The 25,413-nt window shown below is 36.3% G+C and overlaps 1 pseudogene; it reads left to right on the top strand.

Annotated features, from left to right (window-relative positions):
• Positions 1 to 25,413, top strand: part of LOC122195230 (uncharacterized) — a 37,597-nt pseudogene that overhangs the window by 11,142 nt on the left and 1,042 nt on the right.

Here is a 25,413-nt window from a genome sequence, read left to right as displayed (position 1 = left end):
GCATGGGTTTGTAACTCCCATGGAGCCTCCATGGAGCATCCAATGGGTTTAACCTAACTTGATTATCCATGGAGCCTCTTAGCCCACTATACAAGTTATGGATCATTTACATAATCAACTCATATATTTAATTAGTTATCTTTTGATCACTTAATTAATTCTAAATTAATTCTTGATCAAACTAATTAAATAATATTGTTAATATATTAGAACTTATAATATATTAATAAACCACAAGTGTTATTTCTCTCATTTAGTCTATCCAAGTGCATGGTGCCATGCAACCCAAATGGACCATGCCGGGTCGGGTCAAGTACATACCAGAAATAGTTATGGACTTAGACACCTTATCCAACAGTATCCCACTTGGATAAGTCTAATAACTATAGCTGCAAGTATGAATTCTGGAACCGATCGACAATCGTAGCTCTTTTCAAGGTTTCTCGGAACTGAGAAGATGATGGTACGCCATTTCAGATAAGTGATCATATAATCCTCTATTCTAGATATCAGCCGGACAAATACATGGAACAATGTCTTAGTTTTGTGCAGCAGTTTGTTTCCCGATTTCCGATTTGTTTGACATAGAACTTGATTGAACACATCAACTTAGCTCTGACCGGGCCCGATACATGGGTCAAAACAAAATCATCGAGGGGCCCATATATCAGCTTCTAATCCAAGAAGGAACAAATAAACTTCGACTCATATGCTCGTTCTACTACTTGTTAAATTACACACAAATGCACGTTTTATAACATCGAGTTACCAATGCGATTTCGCACGATCAATGCATAACTAACTCATAGTTAACAAGTCATATCTCTAGGTTTGAAGACTTATATGATATTACTGTCTCGCGATCACTCGAGATAAATTCCATGAAGCGATACCAGCGAGCATGGGTTGAATCCAATACTCAGAACTTATGAGCACTCATGAGTGTTGAGGCCATGTCCAACATCTTAGACCTCTACAACCAACTCATGACAGTCTTACTTCATATCTACTTCCAACATATGACTGACTGTGGATAATTTGAATAATATGTAAAACAACATAAATATTCTAGAAGTCAAAACATGCAAACGAAATAACAGTAAACGATTGACAAGGGATAGTAACACTTTACTCATAAATAAACACAACTTTTATTCATCATCAAATGTCAATTACATTTTACAAATTTCAAAATTATCTAACTACTAAAACTAATATCAACCTTCAGCCCTATGCTCCTAGCATGATGGAGATGCTTAACCCTACCCAGTCCCTTCGTGAGGGGATCTGCCGGGTTCTCATCCGATGATACCCTCTTTGCCACGAGGAGTCCTTCTTCTATTCGTTGTTTGATGAAATGGGATTTTCTGTCAATGTGACTGGATCTACCGTGATCCCTTGGTTCCTTTGCTAAGGCAACTGCACTTTCACTATCACATAAAAGCTCTATGGGCTCCGTTATAGCTGGTACAACTCCAAGGTCTCCAATGAAGTTCTTTAGCCATATAGCCTCCTTTGCTGCCTCGCTTGCCGCTATATACTCTGATTCGCAAGTTGAATCAGCCACTGTCTCCTGCTTGGAACTTTTCCAAGAGATTGCTCCTCCGTTTAAGGTAAAGACCGAACCCAACTGAGAGCGGAAATTATCTCTGTCAGTCTGGAAGCTAGCATCACTATACCCTACAACTCTCAAGTCATCACTCCCACCAAGGGTAAGGACCTTGTCCTTAGTCCTCCACAGGTACTTGAGAATATTCTTTACCGCTGTCCAGTGAGCCTTACTAGGGTTCCCCTGATACCTGCGACCCATTCTTAAAGCAAAGGCTACATCAGGTCGAGTGCAGGTCATAGCATACATGATCAAGCCTACTGCAGAAGCATAAGGTATTCGACTTATTTATGCTATCTCAACCTTAGTACTCGGACTCTGAGTCTTACTCAGTCTAGCATTACTCTGGATGGGTAACTCTCCTTTCTTGGAATCTTGCATGCTGAATTTCTTCAGCACCTTCTCCAAGTATGTACTCTGACTAAGTCCAATTAGTCTTTTACTCCGATCTCTCAAAATCCTTATCCTTAGAATATAGGCAGCCTCTCCAAGGTCCTTCATAGCGAAACACTTCCCAATCCAGGACTTAACTTCCTTCAAGGTTGGGATGTCATTTCCTATGAGTAGTATGTCATCCACATACAGTACCAAAAAACTAACTATACTCCCACTAGCCTTGACATACACACAAGATTCATCTTCACTCCTTGAAAACCCAAACTCTTTGACTTTCTCATCAAAGCGAAGATTCCATCTGCGAGGTGCTTGCTTTAATCCATAGATGGATTTCTCAAGCTTACACACTCTATTAGGGTACTCTGTGCTGACAAAATCCTATGGCTGATTCATGTAAACATCCTCAGTCAACTTTTCATTAAGGAAAGCGGTTTTGACATCCATTTGCCATATTTCATAGTCATGAAATGCAGCTATGGCTAACAATACCCTAATAAACTTAATCTTGGCTACTGGTGAAAAGGTCTCATCATAATAAACTCCTGGAGTTTGAGAAAAGCCCTTTGCAACTAGTCGTGCCTTATAAGTGTGTACATTACCATCCATGTCGCTCTTCTTCTTGAAGATCCATTTGCACCCAACTGTCTTACGACCTGGCAAATTGTCAATTAAGTTTCAGACCTGATTGTCATACATGTATTGTATCTCGCTATCCATTGCCTCTTTCCATTTAGCAGACTCGGGGCCTGCCATGGCTTCCGCTTAGCTATTAGGTTCATCCAGACTTATCAGTGTCCCATCACTGATAAGTGTCTCACCTTCCTAACCCTTGTGGAACGCCTCAGAGGTACAATTGGAGGTACAATAGGAGTTTCCTCCTCAAGTTGGCTGCTAGGGTTTGAGGTTCCTTCACCACTTGACTCTTGAAGTTCTTCAAGGTCAATTAGCCTCCCACTATCTACTTGGCTTATGAATTCTCTCTCTCAAAAGACAGCCATCCTTGCTACAAAGACCACATTCTCACTAGGTCTGTAGAAGAGGTAACCAAAGGATTTTTGTGGGTAGCCGATGAAAATACACCTCTCACTTCGAGGTTCGAGCTTGTCATGAGTCTCGCGTCTCACGAAAGCCTCGCAACCCCAAACCTTGATGTGGCCTAGACTAGGAATTTTTCTACTCTATATCTCATGAGGTGTTTTGGAAACCTTCTTTGTAGGAACCAGATTAAGGATATGGGTGGGAGTCTCTAAGGCATACCCCCAAAATGAGATTGGTAGCGTAGCTCGACTCATCATGGAACGAACCATGCCCAACAAGGTTCGATTACACCTATTAGCTACACCATTCAACTGTGGTGTCCTGGGAAGTGTCAATTGTGAGACAACCCCACATTCCCTTAGATATTCGAGGAACCCAGTACTATGATACTCACCACCACAATCAGATCGAAGCATCTTAATGTTCCTGACTAATTGATTCTCGACTTCCTGTTTAAACTCTTTAAACCTTTCAAAATTCTCTGACTTATGCTTGATTAAGTAGACATATCCATATCTACTATAATCATCTGTAAAAGTCACATAATAACGATTAGCATCCCTTGTGGAAGTTTTGAAGGGTCCACACACATCCGTGTGTACAAGATCCAACAAACCTTCACCCCTGGCACAAGAACCTGTGAAGGGTGACTTTGTCATTTTTCCAAGTAAGCACGATTCACAACTATCATCTGACTCTAGGTCAAATGATTCCAAGACTCCATCCTTTTGGAGTTGGCCTATGCGTTTCTTGCTTATATGTCCAAGATGACAATGCCATAATGATGCTTTATCCAAGTTATTATCATTAGTAGAATCAATACACAACATATTATTTCCTAAATTATCTACAACATACACAGTTTCATACACACGATCACAAGGTAATGCTTTAAAGTAAAACACATTATTAAAGAAAGCATTTATTCCACCAATTTCATTATCAAAGGAAAAAGGTAAAACCTTGTTTATACAAAGCATGAAAGGAAATAACATTTCTTGCCATTTCTGGCGAATAACAACATTTATTCAAATCTAAAGTAAATCCACTACTAAGCAACAAAGTATAAACTCCAATCTTGGTGACAGGTGAAACTTTCCTATTCCCCATGATCAAGTTTATCTTTCCATGCTCCACATTCTCACTTCTTCTTAGTCCATGCAATTCAGAACAAATATGAATACCGCAACTGGTATCAAGGACCCAAGAGTTTGAATAGAGTGAATTATTAGATGAGATAGTGTAAATACCTGCATGGTTGGGTTTCACTTTCCCATCCTTCAAATCTTGCTGGTACTTTGGACAGTTTCGCTTCCAGTGCGCCTTTTCGTGGAAGTAGAAGCATTCAGCCTCTTTGGGATCAAAAGAAGGTGTAATGAAACCTTTCTTTGTTCCGCTAGAAGAGGAGCCATCAAGGGTCTTACCCTTGGTACCCTTCGAAGGGTTCTTTCTCTTCTTCCCTCTACCTTTCCCGATTGCCAGGACAGGTGCTGAGTTTGGAGTAGTAGTAGGAGTGGTCACAACCGACTTACCTTTAAGACCTGATTATGCGGTCTTTAGGAGTCCCTGAAGTTTGCTAAGTGTAACTTCCTCCTTATTCATATGGTATGTCATGCGGAATTGATCATAACAGAAAGGTAAGGAGTGAAAAATAATATCTATTGCTAACTCCTCAGGGAAGTTCACATTCAACTTCATCAATCGATCCACATACCTTTTCATTTTCTGCATGTGGCTTGTGATGGGTTCACCATCTTTCATTCGGGTTGTGATCATAGAGGAGAGGATTTCATATTGCTCTTGACGAGCACTCTGATGGTAGCGGTCCATCAAATCCTGGTGCATCTCAAAAGGATAGTAGTCCTCATAGGACTTTTGGAGCTCAGCTAACATGGTGGCCATCATGATGCATGCCACTTTGGTAGCATCTCTTTCATGAACCTCATATTCAGCAAGCTCCTCAGGAGTAGCAGTTGGCTCAGGCACCTTGAGCTCCTTGTCAATAACATATTCCTTGTTCTCGTGACGAGTGACCATCCTGATGTTTCTGATCCAGTCAGTAAAGTTGTATCCATCCAAGATGACTCTCCCACAAACGTTCATGAGAGAGAAGGAGCCAGTAGGGTTTGAGCCAGGAGTAGCATTGTTGGAAGACATCTGAAAAGAGGAAAATAAGTTTAGTTTAGATATAGAGATAGTCCTTAATAAAACACCCAAATGTAATGTTAAGGCTAGGATCCAATCACAATATATTATAACCTAGAAGAGGGATCCCGTAATCCAAGTTATAACATATTTGAAAGGTAGGTGAATGACGATTCACCAATTTCCACCATGAAAGCGAAATATAAATTATTAGGTTTTATTTGGTTTTTTATAAATTCCTAGATTCTTTGATATTCATTTCACTTTTCAATGGCATGTATCAATCTCGAGTGTGCCCTTCATGTTTTGTGACTGGGATACCGAGGATCACAAAAGAAGGTGTGAAGTAACCATGCAAATTACGTGGTACCCTTAATATTTTTCACTTAATCGTTGTGCCGGTAAACCATACGCGCTCCTTCCGACCTCATGAAAAAACCTTAAGTCACCCTTTGCCTCCCTTGTTAAGTCCAAGTTAGTTTGCCGGTAAACCACACACGCTTCACCAACGACTTAAACAAGGTGCAAAGTGTAATTTCATGGATTAGCACCTTATTCACATTTTTCCTAAAGTAACTAAGATTCAGAATTTATAAAACATTTAGTTACATTATAATAATCATTATACTTTTAATGAGAATTTTTAAGTCATTGTCCTACTCGTTCGGCTAACGACCCTCCACCAGTCAAGGAAGCGGTGGGTGAGAGTGGACACCCATTAAGATGCCATTTTATAGGCAACAACCTTATACCCCCTTATAGACCAGCTTCGTGAATGAGGCCTACTTGCAGTAAAACGACTTGATCTTATACATACATACATATATATATATATATATATATATATATATATATATATATATATATATATATATATACATACATTATGAAACTCATAACATTATAAAGTATAAGGGTTGGATTTTAAAATTCTAAGGGTTAGAACTAAAGTTTTAATATGACTTGTTCCAAAACTTGAGGGCAAGTTTTGTAAACTTTCAAAACTTTTCATTTCTCATAACTTATGAATTTAATTGAGTATTAAAATTAAAGACACTTCAATGTTATAACTCTTTTGTTCTTTTAATGGCTTTAATAAAAGTGTGACTTTGGGTTTTCCATAACTTGAGGACAAGTTATGGACTCCATTAAAACACATTATGATAAAGAATTAAACTACCAAGTAGGTTACAAAGAATTCCTATGATCATCTAATCTTCATAAGTTCATGAACATGAATATGAACAATTTCAAGAATCATAAATTATAATTAAAAACTTGTAATTTTGATAATTGTCATTGTAAATGGATTAGCATAAACATTACACCAAATAAAACAAGTTTTAAAACACCAAAACAGTTTAGGGTAATGTTTCTAGTCTATTTCCAGCAACAAAAGTCTAAAATCTGCATTCTGAGGCTCCTACTCGTCGAGTGCATGAACCTACTTGGCAAGTAGTATGAATTTACACATGAACTCGACGAGTCCTCCCATGGACTCGGCGAGTTCAGCAGGCAGATTGCACAATATCGACTTTTTCCAACAATTTTGCACAAATAACAAACAAACAAGCAAGCCTAGGCTCTGATACCACTGATGGGTTTTGAGCATTCTAACACCTCCTAAGTGTACATGCAACCCTAATAACCTTGGATCTATGTTTGTCTAATTATCGTGCAAAGTTGATTTCCAAGGTTATGATCCTATCTAGCATACATGGGGAACAATTTTAACTAGCACCCTATGTTGGATGCCTCAAATGCTTCACAAAACACCAAATGCTATGGAGTAAACTTGGAGAGAAAGTATAACACTCTAAAAATCGGCTCTAGCCCTCAAGCATGCATGTGTAGCCGATTTTGGGAGAAACATGAGCTTTATATAGTGTTGACACATCTAGGGTTACACCATGTAAACCCTAATGTGTCATGACTCTTCATTTCCATAACCCATGGGTTTGTAACTCACATGGAGCCTCTATGGATCATCCAATGGGTTTAACCCAACTTGATTATCCATGGAGCCTGTTAGCCCACTATACAAGTTATGGATGATTTACATAATCAACCCATATATTTAAATAGTTATCTTTTGATCACTTAATTAATTCTAAATTAATTCTTGATCAAACTAATTAAATAATATTATTAATATATTAGAACTTATAATATATTAATAAACCACAAGTATTATTTCTCTCATTTAGTCTATCCAATTGCATGGTGCCATGCAACCCAAATGGACCATGTCGGGTCGGGTCAAGTACATACCAGAAATAGTTATGGACTTAGACACCTTATCCAACAACCATAGTAATGCTCAGGTGGATTCCAAACTCTAGTGGAACGCCTCAGAGGTACAGACTCGTCATTTGGTTCAACAACAGTTTCCTCCTCAAGTTGATTGCTAGGGTTTGAGGTTCCTTCACCACTTGACTCTTGATTCTCTTCAAGGTCAATTTTCCTCCCACTGTTTCCTTGGCTTTATAAATTCTCTCTCGTGAAAGACTCCTCTGCTTGCCACAAAGACCACATTCTCACCGGGTCTGTAGAAGAGGTAACCAAAAGATTTTTGTTGGTAGCCGATGAAAATAGACCGCACACTATGAGGTTCGAGCTTGTCCTGAGTCTCACATCTCACGAAAGCCTCGTAACCCCAAATATTGATGTGGTCTAAATTGGGAACTTTCCCAGTCCACATCTTGTGAGGTGTTTTGGCAACCTTCTTGGTAGGGACTAGATTAATGATATGGGCGGAAGTCTCTAAGGCATACCCCCAAAATGAGATTGGTAACGAAGCTCGACTCATCATGGAACGAACCATGTTCAACAAGGTTCGATTGCACCTCTCAGCAATACCATTAAGCTGTGGTGTTCTGGGAGGTGTCAATTGTTAAAAAATTCCACATTACTTAAGATAGTCAAGGAACTCTGTACTAAGATACTCTCCTCCTCGATCAGATCGGAGCATCTTAATGTTCATGTCCAATTGATTCTCCACTTCCTGTTTAAACTCTTTGAAGTTTTCAAAGGTTTCTAACTTATGCTGGATTAAGTAGACATACCCATGTCAACTGTAATCATCAGTAAAAGTCACATAGAAGCGATTAACATCCCTTGTGGCGGTTCTGAAGGGTCCACACACATCTATGTATACGAGGTCCAACAAAACCTCACCCTTAGGACAAGTACCAGTGATTGGTGACTTTTTCATTTCCCCAACAAAATAAGACTCGCAACTATCATCGGACCTTAAGTCAAATGACTCCAAGACTCCATCCTTTTGGAGTTGGCTTATGCGCTTCTTGTTAACATGTCCAAGACGGCAATGCCACAAGGATGCCTTATCCAAACTAGTGGAAGAATCAATATGCAAAATATTATTTCCTAAGTTGTCTACAACCGACACAGTTTCATATACACCATCACAAGGTAATTCTTTAAAATAAAGAACATTTTTATAAAAAGCATTAATACCACCACATTCATTATCAAATGAAAAATTAAATCCTTGTTTGTACAAAACGTGAAAAGAAATAATATTTCACTCCATTTCAGACGAGTAACAACATTTATTCAAATCTAACATTAACCCACTACTTAGCAATAAAGAATAAACTCCAATCTTGATGACATGTGAAGCTTTCCTATTCCCCGTGATCAAGTTTATCTTTACGTGCTTCACATCCTCACTTCTTCTTAAGCCCTGCAAATCAAAACATATATGAATACCGCAACCTGTATCAAGAACCCAAGAAGTAGTATGTGGTGAGTTTTTAGACAATATAGTGTAAATACCTGCATGGGTAGGTTTAACCTTCCCATCACTAACATCTTGCAGGTACATGGGGCAGTTTTTTTTCCAGTGCCCCTTATCATGACAATAGAAGTATTCAGCTTCCTTTGGGTTAGAAGAAGGATTGATGGAACCACCTTTGGTTCCACTCGAAGAGGAGCCATCAAGAGACTTTCCCTTGGTAACCTTCGAAGGGGTCTTCCTATTTTTCCCTCTACTATGCCCGATTGCTAGAACAGGGGCAGTGTTAGGAGTAGGAGTATTAGCAACCAATTTACTTTTGAGACCACATTTGGTGGTCTTCAAAAGTCCTTGAAGCTTGCTGAGTGTGACCTCCTCCTTGTTCATATGATAGGTCATTCGGAACTGATCAAAACAAGTAGGTAAGGATTGCAGTATGATGTCAATAGCTAACTCCTCAGGGAAGTTCACATTCAACTTCAGCAAACGGTCCACAAACCATTGCATTTTCCGCAAGTGTCCCATGATTGATTCACCATCCTTCATTTGGGTTGTTATCATGGAAGAGATGATTTCACACCTCTCTTGACAAGCACTCCGATGGTATCTTTCCATCAGGTCCATGTGCATCTCAAAAGGGTAAAAGTCCTCTAGGACTTCTAGAGTTCAGCTGTCATTGTGGCCAACATGATACATGCCACCTTGGTGGCATCTCTATCATGTGCCCTAAAGGCAGCGATCTCATGTGGAGAAGTAGTAGACTCGTCAATTTACTTCAGCTCCTTGTCGAGGAAATATTCCTTTTCCTCATAACGTGTGACCATCCTGATGTTCCTGGTCCAAACATTAAAGTTGGAGCCATCAAAGATGACTCTCCTGTTGGATTAGGGTCTAAGTCCACAACTATTTTGGTATGTACTTGACCCGATGGTGCATGGTCCTTTTGGGTTGCCTTCACCAAAGAACCTTGATAGGATGAATTATGGAGAGAAAGGATTAATTATGATTTATTAATATGTTATGAGAATAATATATTAAAGGAGAAATCATATTGTTTAATTAATATTAGTCAAGAATTAATTGATAATTGATTTTGTGGCTAAAAGAGATTAATTAAAATTAAGGGACTGGAACTGTAATTATAAGATAATTGCATTTGGGATATGGATCACCTTGGAATAATAGGTTGGACGAATTCTATGGGGAAACCCATTAGAAATCGTCCAAGGGATATTCTAAAATGGTCTATGGGCTGCTTAGGGCTTAAGCAGTCAAATTAGGGTTTCCTAGTTGAAAACCCTAATAGCCTACATGTATATATAGTACCCTTAAGCACCAAAAACGAGGATAAGAGTTCCACTAGGGTTTCTACACGTTTTGGGCAGCCTCCTCTCTCCTTATTCTTCAGTCTTGCTCTTGGTGTTTGTGAACCATTAGAGGAGTGACACTTGTGACTCTAAGCTTTCTAAAGTCATTACAAGGAGGATTTGAGATTGTTATTGCTACATAAAAATCATGGTAAGATCTAAAAACCCTTTCACATGTTAATATGATTAATTGTATGATAGAACTAGGGTTTAAAGTCTTGGATGAATTGCATGTACAATAGAGAAACCTAGATCCAAGCATTAGGGTTGCATGAGCACATAGGATGTTCTTATGGCTAAAACCCATCAGTGGTATCAGATCCTTGATTGATTTCTATTGTATTGATGTCTTGGTTATTTGTTCAAGCTTCAAAATCCATTTTTTGGCTCCCTGACTGATGAACTCGGCGAGTTCCAATGTGGACTCGGCGAGTTGCTCTAACTCGGCGAGTCCATAGAGGAACTAGGTGAGTTCGAGCGTCAGAAAGAGCAGATTTCGGGATTTCTTGTTGTTTTGCTTGAGGATACTTGCCTTAATTGTTTTGGGTCTTTAATATTCGAATTTTATCTTATATTTGAGTATATCATTGATTAAACAAAAGATAATTACCAATTGATTAGATAATAACTTCCTTATATGATTAAAGGTTGATTATTTGTATTAATTGGGTAACTTATCTTCCAAGAAATTGAAATTGGGTCAAATATAGATAATGACAAAATTATTTGTTTAATTTCTATTATTTGTTATTTGATCCTTGTGTTGTGAAAAAGTTTCATTTGTGCCCATGTAAGTTTTATGGTTTAAATTTGAACTTAAAGGTTTTGTTTTGAAATTTAAATAGTTGAAACTCTAATGTTTTGAAATGTTTCAAAACTTGCCCTCAAGTTTTGGAATTTAAAAGTTGATTAAAAGTTTAATTTAGAAATGTCAAATTCTAAAACCCTAGTATTGTTTTGAAAAGTTCAAATCATGCCCTTATGGTTTTATTAATTAATTAAGGTGTATAATTAAAAGAGACTTAATAAACCCATAAAGTTGTGGTTTACATTTAATTAAATTAAAAGCATAATTATTAAATTTGACCACCTAGTATTTTAAAAGTGTAAAATACACCCTATAATATATATATATATATATATATATATATATATATATATATATATATATATATATATCATTAAAAGTCTAATATTATATATGTATGAGTAAACAGTCAGTCTTACCGTTAGTAGGCCTCATTCACGAAGCTGCTCTATAAGGGGTGTTTAAGGAAATTGCCTATAAAATGATGATTGAATGGGTATCCACTCTTACCCAATGCACTCTTGACTAGTGGAGGGTCGTTAGCCGAACGGGTAGGATAGGACAGAAACCTTCCATTATATGTATAATGAAGTACAAAAGTAACCAAATGCTTTTACAAATTCCCAATCTTAGTTACTTTAGGCAAAAGTGAATTGATGTAATTCCATGAAATTACACTTTGTTCCCTTGCGAAGACGTTAGTGGAGCGTGTGTGGTTAACCAGCATACTAAATTGTTCGAAGCAAAGGTAGCAAAGGGTGACTCAATGTTTGTCATAGTTCGATGGAGCGTGTGTGGTTAACCAGCACATCGAATAGGTGACTGTAACATGTGGGGGCACCATGTAAGTCCGCATGGTTATTCATACCCGCTTTATGATCCTCAGTATCCCAGTCACAAACTAGAAGGGCATATCGAGATCTAAACATGCCATTGAAAAGTTCAATGAATCTCAAAAGATATAAAAAATTTCAATAGATTTAAAACTTAAATTTCTTTTTCGTTTTTCATGGAGGAAGTTAGTGAATCGTCATTCACTTACCTTCAAATATTCTGCAACTAGATTACGGCATCCGTTTTCTAGGTTGTAGAGTATTGTGTTGGGTCCTAGCCTTAATATCTCATTTGGGTGATTTATTAAGGACTCAATCAATCAACTAACTTGAATTTAATTTTTCTCCCGTTTTGTAGATGTCAAAGTATGACAACTATGGTCTTCCCAAATCCCGTGGAACAAGCTTTTCACATGAAGATGATATCCCACGATTCGATCGAGAAACACGAGATCATGCTTCACTTCCTCCACCTCCTCCTATTATTCTCCCTAACCCACAAGTTCAAAAGATTGAAAAGTTCAAAGTCACTCAAGCCCTTTTGGCAAGTAAACATGAAGAAGGAAAGTCAGTGTGTGCACATATCCTAGAGATGATGTCACACATTGATAGATTAAGAATGTTGGGATCTGTTGTCTGTGAGGAGCTGGCTGTTGATTGGGTTCTTTAGTCACTTCCTGACTCATATAGTGAGTTTGTAAGAGAGTACTATATGATGAACCACGACGTAACCCTCATTGATCTCACCTATACGCTTATTGCTGCTGAATCAGCAATGATTTGGCGTACTGGAAAAAGCAAAGTTGATTGGTGGATCTGCCTTCCAGACCTCTATGGATATAGGCAATGGCAACGAAAGACATGCCATGATCGAAAAGTTTGATCATAAGAGAAAGGCAAAGTCTAAAGTAGTTCCATGCGTTGTTCCAAAAGAGTCAATTCGCTTTTATTGCCAAGAGAAGGGGCATTGGAGACGAAGCTGCCCTATTTACCTAAGAGAACTAAGAGATGGGAGAGTCAAAACGTATGGCTCTACTTTAGGTAAATTCCATTAACTAAGTTTTTTAAGTTCCTATTCTAGATTCTTAATACATGATGTGATATGATTGCATTTCGATGTTTTGTAGGATCAAAGAAAAGAAAGGAAACTTAAGGGAAGAAGTGAGCAGAATCTAATCGTGAAGAAATGGATTTCGATCGCATTGCTTGAAGATTGGATTCTTGAGTTACTACTTAGAGTTAGAATAGATTGCTAAGAAATATGTATTAACATAGTTTTTGATTGAATTGCATTCTAAGGACAAATTTTTCCGCAGTAAAATAGATTTTGATTTTATATTTATCCTTGCAATGGCGTGTATGAAAAATTGATGTTTGAATGTTTCTTTTATTAGCAATAATGGATTTGTTTCTGAATTATGTTATTTGTGGAAATGTCAAGAATTTACCAAATAGGGAAAGTTTCTGATCGCCCAAGTTTCAATTGGACAGAAACATGGAATCATACAACTTGGTTTCATGATGAATGAGAAATTTTATATTTGGAAATTAGACTAATTCGTTGACAAAGTGTCAAGTGAAGGACAAGGAGATCGAGTACTCAAGGTTGTGTGTTGATCAAGTACACCACAAGAGTAACAAAGATATTCGTCATGATTTACTAAGGTTGAGTAAAAATGATTATACTTATGAGATTAAGTGTAATTCTCAGTTGATTGAAAGAGTTTCAATAAATAGCAGAACGAAAAAAGAAGAATCAAGTAGGCAGAAAGATAAAAGTTTCTCTATTCTAAGAAGAAGGGAGAGTACCTTTTATTATGTTTTATGATAGGTATTAATGATTAAGAACCATATCTCAATTGATCCTCTAAGTGAGTCTTAGTGCAATTGTATGTATGAGAAGAGGAATCAAGAACTGGAGAAATGGTTAAATCAAGAAGCCAATCATACTTCGTTCCAAAACCAAGTCTTAGAGTTAAGATTGTGACGTTGAGTGACAAGTCTTAAGAAGGTTTATAACATTCATCAAATGTGGAAAGTTGTGATGTCTTGGATAAGATAAAGACCAACTAGGACCAATTTTGTGAAGTGTTTTGATAAAAGCTACACTAACTCTTGAATATTTGATTGCCAATAAATGTTTGTTGACAAGAGATTCTTATATGTCAAGGAGTCAGTGGGAGTCTTAATGGTCTTGAAAGGTTTCAAGAACTAATCAAGAATAAACCTCACCGATCATCACTAGCACACAAGTTGAGGTTTACAACCTATCATGTTGACACTATCTTGTTTCTGTGTGATTCCAATTGAGTTAATTATGCATGTGAGCTCAATGAGTTCTCATTTGAACGCATAAAAAGGCAAGCACTTTGATCAATGAAAAGTACATTGAAAGGAAAGGGTGAGCTACTTAACTACTTGGAAGACATGGTGGGCAGCCGTGTTACCATAAGGCAAGAGATCAAGATTGAGAAGGTTCGGTCCATATGAGTTTGGATTTGTCGCAAACTTTGGTTTTGGGCAAATTCGCATGGATAGGAACACATACACCACTAAAATCTAAGTTTCATAAGATTCTGTAGTGACAAAGAACATGGTTTGGCATGCGGAATTAAAGCTTGCACAATTGAACATGGTGATTTGGATGTTTAAGAGATATATTGAATGTATATGGTGTTACACAAAAAAGATCTAGATCTAGACTACATAATTAACACACACTTACACATTCACTTCTACATCTCTCAAGCACACCTCTACAAGTGGTATGAACCCACTATTTATAGAGGTGTTTACATGTCTCTCTCTCACTCTCTAACAAATGGGTCTAAAGGCTAAAGCACCACATGCAAGTGGGTTTTACAAAAGTCAAACATTTACAAAGTCATGAATGAATAACTTTGCACCCCAAAATTCTCCCCCTCAAAGTTAGGAATGAATGACCCACTTCAAATCTTCCAAAATCAAGCACTATGCGGTTCGAGCTTCAAAGGTGACACATGTCGACACAAACTTCAATCTTCAATTCTTCCATGATTCTTCAATTTGGGCTCTAGGATGTGAGACCATACAATCCGAGCAGCAACGAATGATCAAGAGTATTCCAAACTCCAAATAATCACCTAAAGTTGCCATAAAAACACACCCCAAAAATCTTCAATAATTCCAAACCCATTTCGAATACATCACTTCCGAACTTCCAATTGCATCATCTCGTAATCTTCAAAACTTCAAGATCACTTCAGTCTTCAAATCCGCGTAATATGAAAAATTCAAGTTCGAATTTCCATATTAAACTTCTCCCCCATTTTATAATCGAAATTTGATTATAAAACTCCAAAGGAAAAAGAACGTGCTCTATTCGGAATTTTTCGTATCAAAACTCCCCCTTAACATGTGGCATAAACATTGTGCTTCAATCCGAAAAATCCAAAAAATATTGAATTTTTAGCTTCGTTCACGGACCGCCTTTGACAAAATATCTCAAAAATGGGTAGAAATTGTCAATTTCAAAATTCCACAGTGACCCTTTGCGCCAAAAACAGTCAAATATGCGAAACACACCCCCATTTACGAAACTGGGTAGAATGTGTAAATTCGCACAAACTGTAGGGACCAAATTTGAAAATATTCCCATTTCTCATAATTTTTACCCCAAATGCGAAACTGGGTAAAATTTATCATCTTGTGAAGACTGCAGGGATGCAAAATGGAAATTCTGCATAATTGTCATTTTATAACCCCATTTGCAAAGTTGGACCAATTGTGTCATTTCGTGAAAATATAAGGGGCCAAATTCGAACCTATTTGTTTTCTTCCCCAATTCATGTTATACTATGAAATACTTCGCATCTTAGACTCTTCGCACGTGAAACATGAATGCGAATCATGGATAAGAAGACTTCGCATCTTAACCTAATTTAACCAAATATGCGAAATTGATATTGAGACCCAAATGCGAACTCAATTTTGATTTCTATAACCAAATGCGAGGTGATGTTGGAAACCCAGATGCGAACCACAAAATTTCATATGTGAATCCAATTCAACATCAGAATCGATCCATAGATGTGAACTCGATTTTTATATTTTCAAAATCGACATCAACGACTCCAAAATCTTTCCAGTTCATTCCAAAATTATCACAGATCCATCGACTCCAAGCTTGCGAAATTAGCTTACAATCCTTCATTATCAAACTCTCATCTATTTGATTATACATCGATTTCAAAATCATCAACTTCTTCAAACATCTATCCTTGATAATCGATCACAAAACAACAAACCCAGACTCAAACTTTCGCAATCGATTTCATCAGCCTTCCAAGTTCGTTTTTCATCAACAGCGAGTCGACATCACAAATTAGCCATCGATTCCAACTCTTCAATCAAAATCAATTATCAATTTCATCTTGACTTCGCATCGACAATTTGTTCATCAATCGATTCTAATCATTATCGATTCTAATCAAAATCATATTCGATTTCAAAAAATTGTTCAAGAAGCAAATATAAGCTATGTTTGACATCAAGAACCGATTTCGAAATTAACCTCCAAATTGAATATGATTTCAACATCCAAATCTTCAAAACAGCTTGTATCTATCGATTTCTTCTAACAATTCCACGAATCAGCCCTTAGAAATCATCTTTGACTTTTTCTAAGATTGACTTTTCTAAGTCAAGAATCAATAAACAAGAAATTGTTGATTCAAGTGTGTAGTTTCAGATCAAAACATCATTATCCAACTATTCTTCACATGTTCTTGAGTGTTCTTCAAAACAATTTCAAATTTCTTGACCAATTTTATCCAAATCAAGGAAGAAATTGGCGATTTCTTAACTTCAACTTGATCACAATCGATTTGCAATAGAACAAAACTAATTAAATCGATTAACAAGTTTTGAATCACAAGCAGAAATCGAATATTAGGAATGAAGAAACACAAACAAAATGTTTGATCATTAGAATCAGATAGATTTATGAACCTTTGTACGTTCGTGAGAGCTGATGACGAATAGATTTATTCAAACGAAACTTTTAATGATTTTGGGCTTCAATCATATTGATATCGCATCGATTGATTTATGAGCTCAAAAATGTTCATAACAGTAACAGATTCAAGAAGTTTGGGCGTGGAATTTGTTGAACAGTACACAAAATTTTTGTTCAGGCTCGTGATGAACAGTAATATATTGAAATTTGGGCTGAATCAAAAATAAATGGATCACAATTAATTTTGGTTTTAAATCTTGATTCAAACGAATAATTGAAGCTTTAGAATCAAATCAACAAACAAATTTTAGATTGGATCGGGACTTGATCAACAAAAAATTATTGGATCACAACAAATGGGTTTTTCAAAGAAAATTTTGATCCAACGAGTCAAACGATCAAAAATAAAAAATGCAACGCACGAATCAAATGAAATTAAGAGAGATCATAGAGAGAGACTCACGAAAATTCTTCAAATTGCGACAAAAATTGCCAAACCGAGAATCATTCTTCAAAAGTCACGTTGATCGTGAAAACCAAGCTCTGATACCAATTGTAGTGACAAAGAACATGGTTTGGCATGCGGAATTAAAGCTTGCACAAATGAACATGGTGATTTGGGTGTTTAAGAGATATATTGAATGTATATGGTGTTACACAAAAAAGATCTAGATCTAGACTACATAATTAACACACACTTACACACTCACTTCTACATCTCTCAAGCACACCTCTACAAGTGGTATGAACCCACTATTTATAGAGGTGTTTACATGTCTCTCTCTCACTCTCTAACAAATGGGTCTAAAGGCTAAAGCACCACATGCAAGTGGGTTTTACAAAAGTCAAACATTTACAAAGTCATGAATGAATAACTTTGCACCCCAACAGATTCCCTCCTTCATAAGAATGAATGTGAGGAAATGCTTTCACTAAGAGAGATTTTAAGAAGATAGTGATTGTGAAAATTGTATTCTCGAATTCGATTATGGTTACGGTATCCCTTTCCATAATTCGAATTGTGAGATTTGGCAATTAGTCTGAATTGTTTAGACACACATTTGAGCTATCTAAGGCAAAGGTGTATAAGTTTAAGAAACTTAGATAAAGGATTATCATGTCAAAGCTAGTGGAAGCATAAGTGTTATGCTTATATGATAATAATCATCATGATAGTGGGAGCATAAATGTTGTGCTTGTATGATTATTAAGGCAAGTATTGCAAGTTAGCAATATTAATTATAGAAAACAAGAGTTATACTTTGCAAAGTCGTAAGGATTGAATAAGTGTTTTGCTATAATTAAGGGAGAGAATATTATGCTTCATTTCAAATCTAAAGGCTTAGGTTGTGGAATGTTAATAAATTTAGTCAAGGATACATAGTGTGTTCTCAAAATTTCGATTATGATTATGGCATCCCTCTTCATAGTTCGAATTGTGAGAACATGACACATAAAATATTATGGCAAAAGATTGATAAAGTATCAGATCGTTATGTAAGACATTATGCATCGTGTCTCATATGCTTCGGGTAAAGGATCAATTGCAAGTGCTATAATATTTGACCATTCTAAAATTTTCCAAATGTCTAGCACATTAAGAGGGAAAAAGGACAAGAATCAGTTTTGACTAAGATAATTAAACAACTATCAAAGGACAATCCAAAGCTCGCTGAGGATTGGTCGCTTGTGAGTAGTTGGAAGTATGGTACTGGATGGACCATATCGACATTATTATGAATAGATAAGATTCTATTAAGAATGAATTGTCATATGGAAAATATGGAAATGTTTCCATATTGGGAGTTGGATATTGAGAATCTATATCTAGATTCGAAACTATTATGCAAGAAGGATGTTCAAAGGAATGTACGTTGAGTGAGAGACATCATATCTATAGAATTGTTTCTGATAGAGATTAGCCAAGTCTTGATGATTTTGAGCTATGACTTTACGAAAGAATCATTTCATAAAATGTTAGAATCTAGCATGTTCTATAAGTGGCAAGAATTTGATATTCTTATACTTATGATAAGGATTGGGAGTTGTGAAATGAGTATGATTGGAAATGTGTTCATTTGATCTATTTCACAAAGTAAGGACCGTAGGTAAACATTGTGTGCATACTAAGAGCATGGGACAATTGGTGTTATAATTCAAGTAAGAAGTTGATTGCCCGAAACAACAAATAATGAGTAATCAATATGGTGATTAAATAAAATGTTTTATTTATACCCGGAGTTTGGGGCCATATGGGATTAGTATTATTCTTGTGTTTCACTTTGCATTTTTTGACTTCCTGAATAATTAAATTTGTTCAGAAAAATTAAATTATTCGAACGGACCACAGTCATTCATATGTTGGAAGTAGGTATGAATGAAGAATGTCGTGAATTGGTGTGTGGATTGTTTAAAGTGTATTAGACATAAGCAAATGTTTGCTGCAACGTTCATGAGTGCTTATGAATATGATTTGATCATTGGATTACGCCCACACTCACTTGGATCACTTCATGGATTTTATCACGAGTGATTGGTGAGACGATAACAACTTATATTCTTGAAACCGAGATGTGTGAGTTGTATCTTGCGAGTCGGTTACACATTGATAATATGTAAACGCACCAGTAACTTGGTGTCATAAAACATATTGTTGTGTGTGATTCGGTGAGTGAGTACAAGCAAGCATTGAATCAAAGTTTATCCATTCCTTTTATCCAAAGTAGGATGAAAGCAATATCTTTGGGCCCCTCGATGATTTAGTGATGACACCCTAAGCGCTTGGCTAAGCCGAGACTAATTTGATGTGTTCAATTGTAGTCTGTTGTCAGTCATCGGAAATCGGGAAACAACATATAGACTGAGAGAATGATTTCAATCCATGTCTCACGTCTGTACGATATCTAGAATGGAGGAATATATGATCCCTTATCTAAAGGACATGTGTCTGATAAGATCAGAGTCGACAGCGGCTTTGAAAGCTACGATTGCAGATCAGGATCTGAAGTCATACGCAGAATAGTTATTAGACTTATCCAAGTGGGAGATTGTTGGATTAGTGTCTAAGTCCACAACTATTTTGGTATATAATTGACCCGATGGTGCATGGTCCTTTTGGGTTGCCTTCACCAAAGCAACTTGATAGGATGAATTATGGAGAGAAAAGATTAATTATGATTTATTAATATATTATGAGAATAATATATTAAAGGAGAAATCATATTGTTTAATTAATATTAGTCAAGAATTAATTGATAATTGATTTTGTGGCTAAAAGAGATTAATTAAACTTAAGGGACTGGAACTGTAATTATAAGATAATTGCATTTGGGCTATGGATCACCTTGGAATAATAGGTTGGACGAATTCTATGGGGAAACCCATTAGAAATCGTCCAAGGGATATTCTAAAAGGGTCCATGGTCTGCTTAGGGCTTAAGCAGTCAAATTAGGATTTCCTAGTTGAAAACCCTAATAGCCTACATGTATATATAGTACCCTTACCCCAAAAACTAGGATAATAGTTCCACTAGGTTTTCTAGACATTTTGGGCAGCCTCCTCTCTCCTTATTCTTCATCCTCTTGCTCTTGGTGTTTGTGAACCATTAGAGGAGTCACACTTGTGACTCTAAGATTTCTAAAGTCATTACAAGGAGGATTTGAGATTGTTATTGCTACATAACAATCAAGGTAAGATCTAAAAACCCTTTCACATGTTAATATGATTAATTATATGCTAGAACTAGGGTTTAAAGTCTTGGATGAATTGCATGTAGAATAGAGAAACCTAGATCCAAGCATTAGGGTTGCATGAGCACATAGGATGTTCTTATGGCTAAAACCCATCATCTCCCAGAGAGGTTCATGAGAGAGAAGGATCCGGTTGGATTTGATCTTGAAACATTGTTGGAAGACATCTGTGTTGGATTAATGTCTAAGTCCATAACTATAATTGGTAAGACTTGACCCGACCCGGCATGGTCCATTTGGGTTGCATACCATCATGCACTTGGATAGACTATAATGAGAGAAATAAGACACTTATGGTTATTAATATTTATAAGTTCTAGTATATTAATAATAAGAATAATAAGATTATTTAATTAGTATTGATCAAGAATTAATCTAGGATTAATTAAGTGATCAAAAGAAGACTAATTAAATATATGGGTTGATTGTGTAAATCATCCATACTTGTATAGTGGGCTAATGCTCCATGGATAATTAAGTTGGGCTAAAACCCATAGGATGGTCCATGGATGCTCCATGGTGTATTTGTACCCATGGATCATGGAAATGAAAGGCCATGTCAATTAGGGTTTACATGGTGTAACCCTAACTATATAAGCATCTTATTCTAGACCAAAATCGGTTACTAGTGTGTGAAGTAAAAGGGCTAGCCGATTTCATGACTTGTAGAATTCTCTCAAGTTATTCTAAGTGTTTTGGTGATTGTGATTCCATTTGAGGCTTCCACACTATTGGGGCTAGGCACTCAAGCTTCATGAAGACTTTCTACATCAAGAGGTATGTATTCTATCTTGTTACATTCATTGTTTTTGTATGCTAGATTAGGATAATACCTTGGAAGTTCTTATTTGCATGTATAATAGAGAAAACATAGATCCAAGGTATTTAGGGTTGCATGTACACTTAGGAGTGTTAGAATGCTCAAAACCCAACAGTGGTATCAGAGACACGGGTTGTTTTCTGTTATATGGATGCAAATATTTTATTTTCAAAGTTGGAAAAAAAAAAAGAAAAAAAACATGAAGTTTGTCAAATTTTAAGATAATTACTTGTTCTTGTGAAAAACTAATTATTTGTAAAATTTGAATAATTTGCTTTATGAGTTGAATTAGGTCAAATTTAATAAAAGATAAAATGATATGATTATTTTATTAGTTTTAAAAGTTTGATCTAAAGAGTTTTATTTTTTGAAACCTCCATAAGTTATGGATATGAAAAGGTTTTAAAAAAAAATTGATTCAAAGTTTTTATGGAGTTACAAAATTTGGTGTCATTACTAGAAAAATAGCCTTTTACGACGCGCGAACCATGACACGCAGTTATTTATGATACGCAAAGGTGAGTGTCTAAAAAATAATGTCATCTCTTCCAAAATTTAAAGGATTTCAGACGCGCATTTTTGCGTGCCCTAAAATTAGTGTCTAAACAAAAAAAATAAAAACACGGAGGGCACCTGCGTGTCGTCTACGACTGTCGCTTTATAAATTTTAATAGAACGCGCGCGTTCCATCTGGGGAAAATGAAATCCCAAAAACTTAAAATCCCGCCTTCCTTTTTTTTCTCCCTCCACTTTAATTTCCCTAGTAGCTAGGGCTTTTTTTTCAAGAACTTGCCCCGATTATGCCCTCGTGTACTGCTCATTCTCTCTTCAACTTCCCTTTCTCTCCTTCTCACTTCGACAAACCCTTTCTCTTCTTCTCGGTTCTCAACGTCGACAGCTTCTCTCACCTCCGACGTTTCTCTTGGTGTTGGCGCCTCCCACCTCTGACCTCCATCTAGCCCCGCCCCACCGTCCAACGCTTTCCAGTGTCACCCAGCCGATGGAGCCCCTCATCTCCGGCAATCTCACCTCGCCTGCCCTTGCCAGCAACATTAGGTCTAGTGACCTAGACTGAGAAAACTCAGAGCCTTCGGAGGAGTGGTGGCACTACTCAAATCCCAGCGACGGAAGGAAACTCTCTATCACAGCAACAGAAAGTCAGAGACTGGAATGGGAGAAAGAGAAATAGAAATCGAGAAATCGACTTATACAGTAAATGGGGAAGAATCGATGATGCACGCAACATGTTTGATAAAATGCCTCATCCGCCATGCTCTTAATCTACAAGTCTCTCTCTCTCTCTCTCACTCACTCTCTCTCTCTCTACCCCATACTGCTCGACAACTACCCAGGCACCCACCACCCTTCGTCTTCTCTCTGGTTTACCACACTTCTCCATCCTATGTTTGTTAGATTCATCATCTGATTGGCGAGTGTTCTGTAAAAAATGATTTTTCTGTTTCATATTTTATGGATACCTCAATCTTCCGTGATGATTATGAATGTAGTCATAGAGTACTCGCTCCACTATCATTTTCAATCATTTTAGGGCATGGAAAGGTAATTTTTCTAGTCGGGGAGGGTTTCAATTATATATCTACTATATCTATTTCTAACTTTTTTACAGAGGATCGTTATGATTTAGGTTTCAGTTTAGCTTCCGAGACACCTCACATGATAAGTGCAGCTGTTAAAGGCATAACTCCATTGAGTTATGAGTTTACTTATCTTGTATCCATTACATTTTTAACGAGAACGCAGCCCTCCCATTGAAGAAGTTATTCAATCCGGTGTTGTTCCTCACTTTTTTGAGTTTCTTGTAAGGGAGGATTTCCCACAACTTCAGGTGAAATTCAACATTTCGTAACATAATATAAAATACACACAATAGTTACATGTATTTTATATAAACAATATATATTCTCTGTAGTTTGAGGCTGCTTGGGCTTTGACTAATATTGCTTCGGGGACATCTGAACACACAAAAGTGGTGATTGATCATGGTGTTGTTCCAATATTTGTGAAGCTTCTTGCATCTCCAAGTGATGATGTTAGAGAATAGGTATCTTTTAGAGGTTTTTGTATTTCATAAACTCAATTCACAAATTCATTATCATGACTTCAATTTCACTTTATCTACATGTTAGGCTGTATGGGCTTTAAGAAATGTTGCTGGTGATTCCCCTAAATGTCGTGACCTTGTACTTGCACAAGGTGCTTTGATTCCTCTATTATCCCAATTAAACGAGCATGCTAAGTTATCCATGTTGCGAAATGCCACATGGACACTTTCAAATTTTTGCAGAGGCAAACCACAACCTTCTTTTAGTCAGGTTAGTTTCTGAAAAGACTAAACTACCCACATAGTTCTTTTGGCTCTATCTTTTCAACATTTGTAATGATGAATTCTGATTTGTCTTGACTTTTCACAGACAAAACCTGCACTTCCAGCTTTACAGCAACTTATTCATTCAAACGATGAAGAAGTTTGATAGATGCTTGTTGGGCTCTTTCATATCTTTCAGATGGCACAAATGATAAAATCCAAGCTGTTATTGAAGCAAATGTATGTCCAAGATTGGTTGAGCTATTGAAGTGAGTCTTTTCTTCTTCTTCTTTTGAATAAAGTTAGGATCTTTAAAACTTTTTTTTTTTAAGTTCTAACCTTTTTCTATATCTTTTGAATAAAGTTAGGATCTTTAAAACTTTTTTTTTAAGTTCCATGGAGGGACTTCTAATTACCCTAATCGGTTCAAAGTCTACTATGTATTGAATCAGGTAGGTATTATTCTTAGTAACAAAAAACCTATGATAAACAAATCAATGATAGTAGGTTGTTGTTTGTTGCATTGAATTAAACCTAATAATTTTTGGGTTTATTATAAAATATAAATTAAAATAAAGGGCCTGGTTTTGTATTTGTGAAGCCACCGGAGGGATGGACAAGTGGCGTTGGGTTTGTATGAAAAAAAATTAATCAACAATTTGAAAAATCTTTCAGCATAACTGGATATGTTTCTGTTTGTGTTTGTGTATGCAGGTGGAAATGGTTGTTAAAAAGAGTAAGCTCAAGCTCAAAAAGCCACATGATAATAACACCTTAGACCCTCCAACAACGAACTACATTTTTAAAACCTTGATTTCAGCCCTTGAATCTCACGAGGTACAAATTTTCAAGCAATTAACTTGTTTGTTTCTCCCTTTCGGTAATCTGTTTATGATTTTTCCATTTTGTACTCCGTCCCTTTTGGTACTTTTTCAATCCATATATGACTTGTGGATTGTTGCAAATTAATGTGGCTGGGTTGTTTCCGTTTCCCTTTCACATTCTAAGTTTGAAGTTTACCAGTTTTCTCATAATTTTTTAATTTCTTATCAAATCTTGAAATGACTTAGTCCTTTCAGACGCATATAGGACTTAGTACTTGTTTCTTTTTTATTCAAGTTACTTAATGATATCTTGACCAACTATGATTGCATTTGTATCATTATTTATAGCAATTGTTTTTTTTAAGTATATTCCAATTTTTATGATTTGTCGTTTACAATTTTAAGTCATAACAGTTCTCAGATAAATAGTAATTTGCTATTAAGCATTATTTATAGATGCAAGGGTAAAATGGTAATTCACTCCAAAAAATAAACATTCTTTGTCTACTCTATATCAGTTATTCCAAAGAAACATCACTTATCCATTCAAAACAATACTTTAAGAAAAAGAAAGAAACATGCCCTTACATAGTATAGCCATGCAGAATAGTTTCTGAATTTTGTTTCTATTTCTGTTTTCTTGTTTGTTGCATCTTTTTTTATTACAGAGTTGTAGGTATCATATATATCTATATATATATATATATATATATATATATATATATATATATATATATATTATAAT

The sequence above is a fragment of the Lactuca sativa genome, chromosome 1 (genome assembly GCF_002870075.4).
Source record: "Lactuca sativa cultivar Salinas chromosome 1, Lsat_Salinas_v11, whole genome shotgun sequence".
NCBI classification, from domain to species: Eukaryota; Viridiplantae; Streptophyta; class Magnoliopsida; order Asterales; family Asteraceae; genus Lactuca; species Lactuca sativa.
Note: the sequence above shows the minus strand (reverse complement) of the source record. Positions and strands in the feature narration are given on the sequence as shown.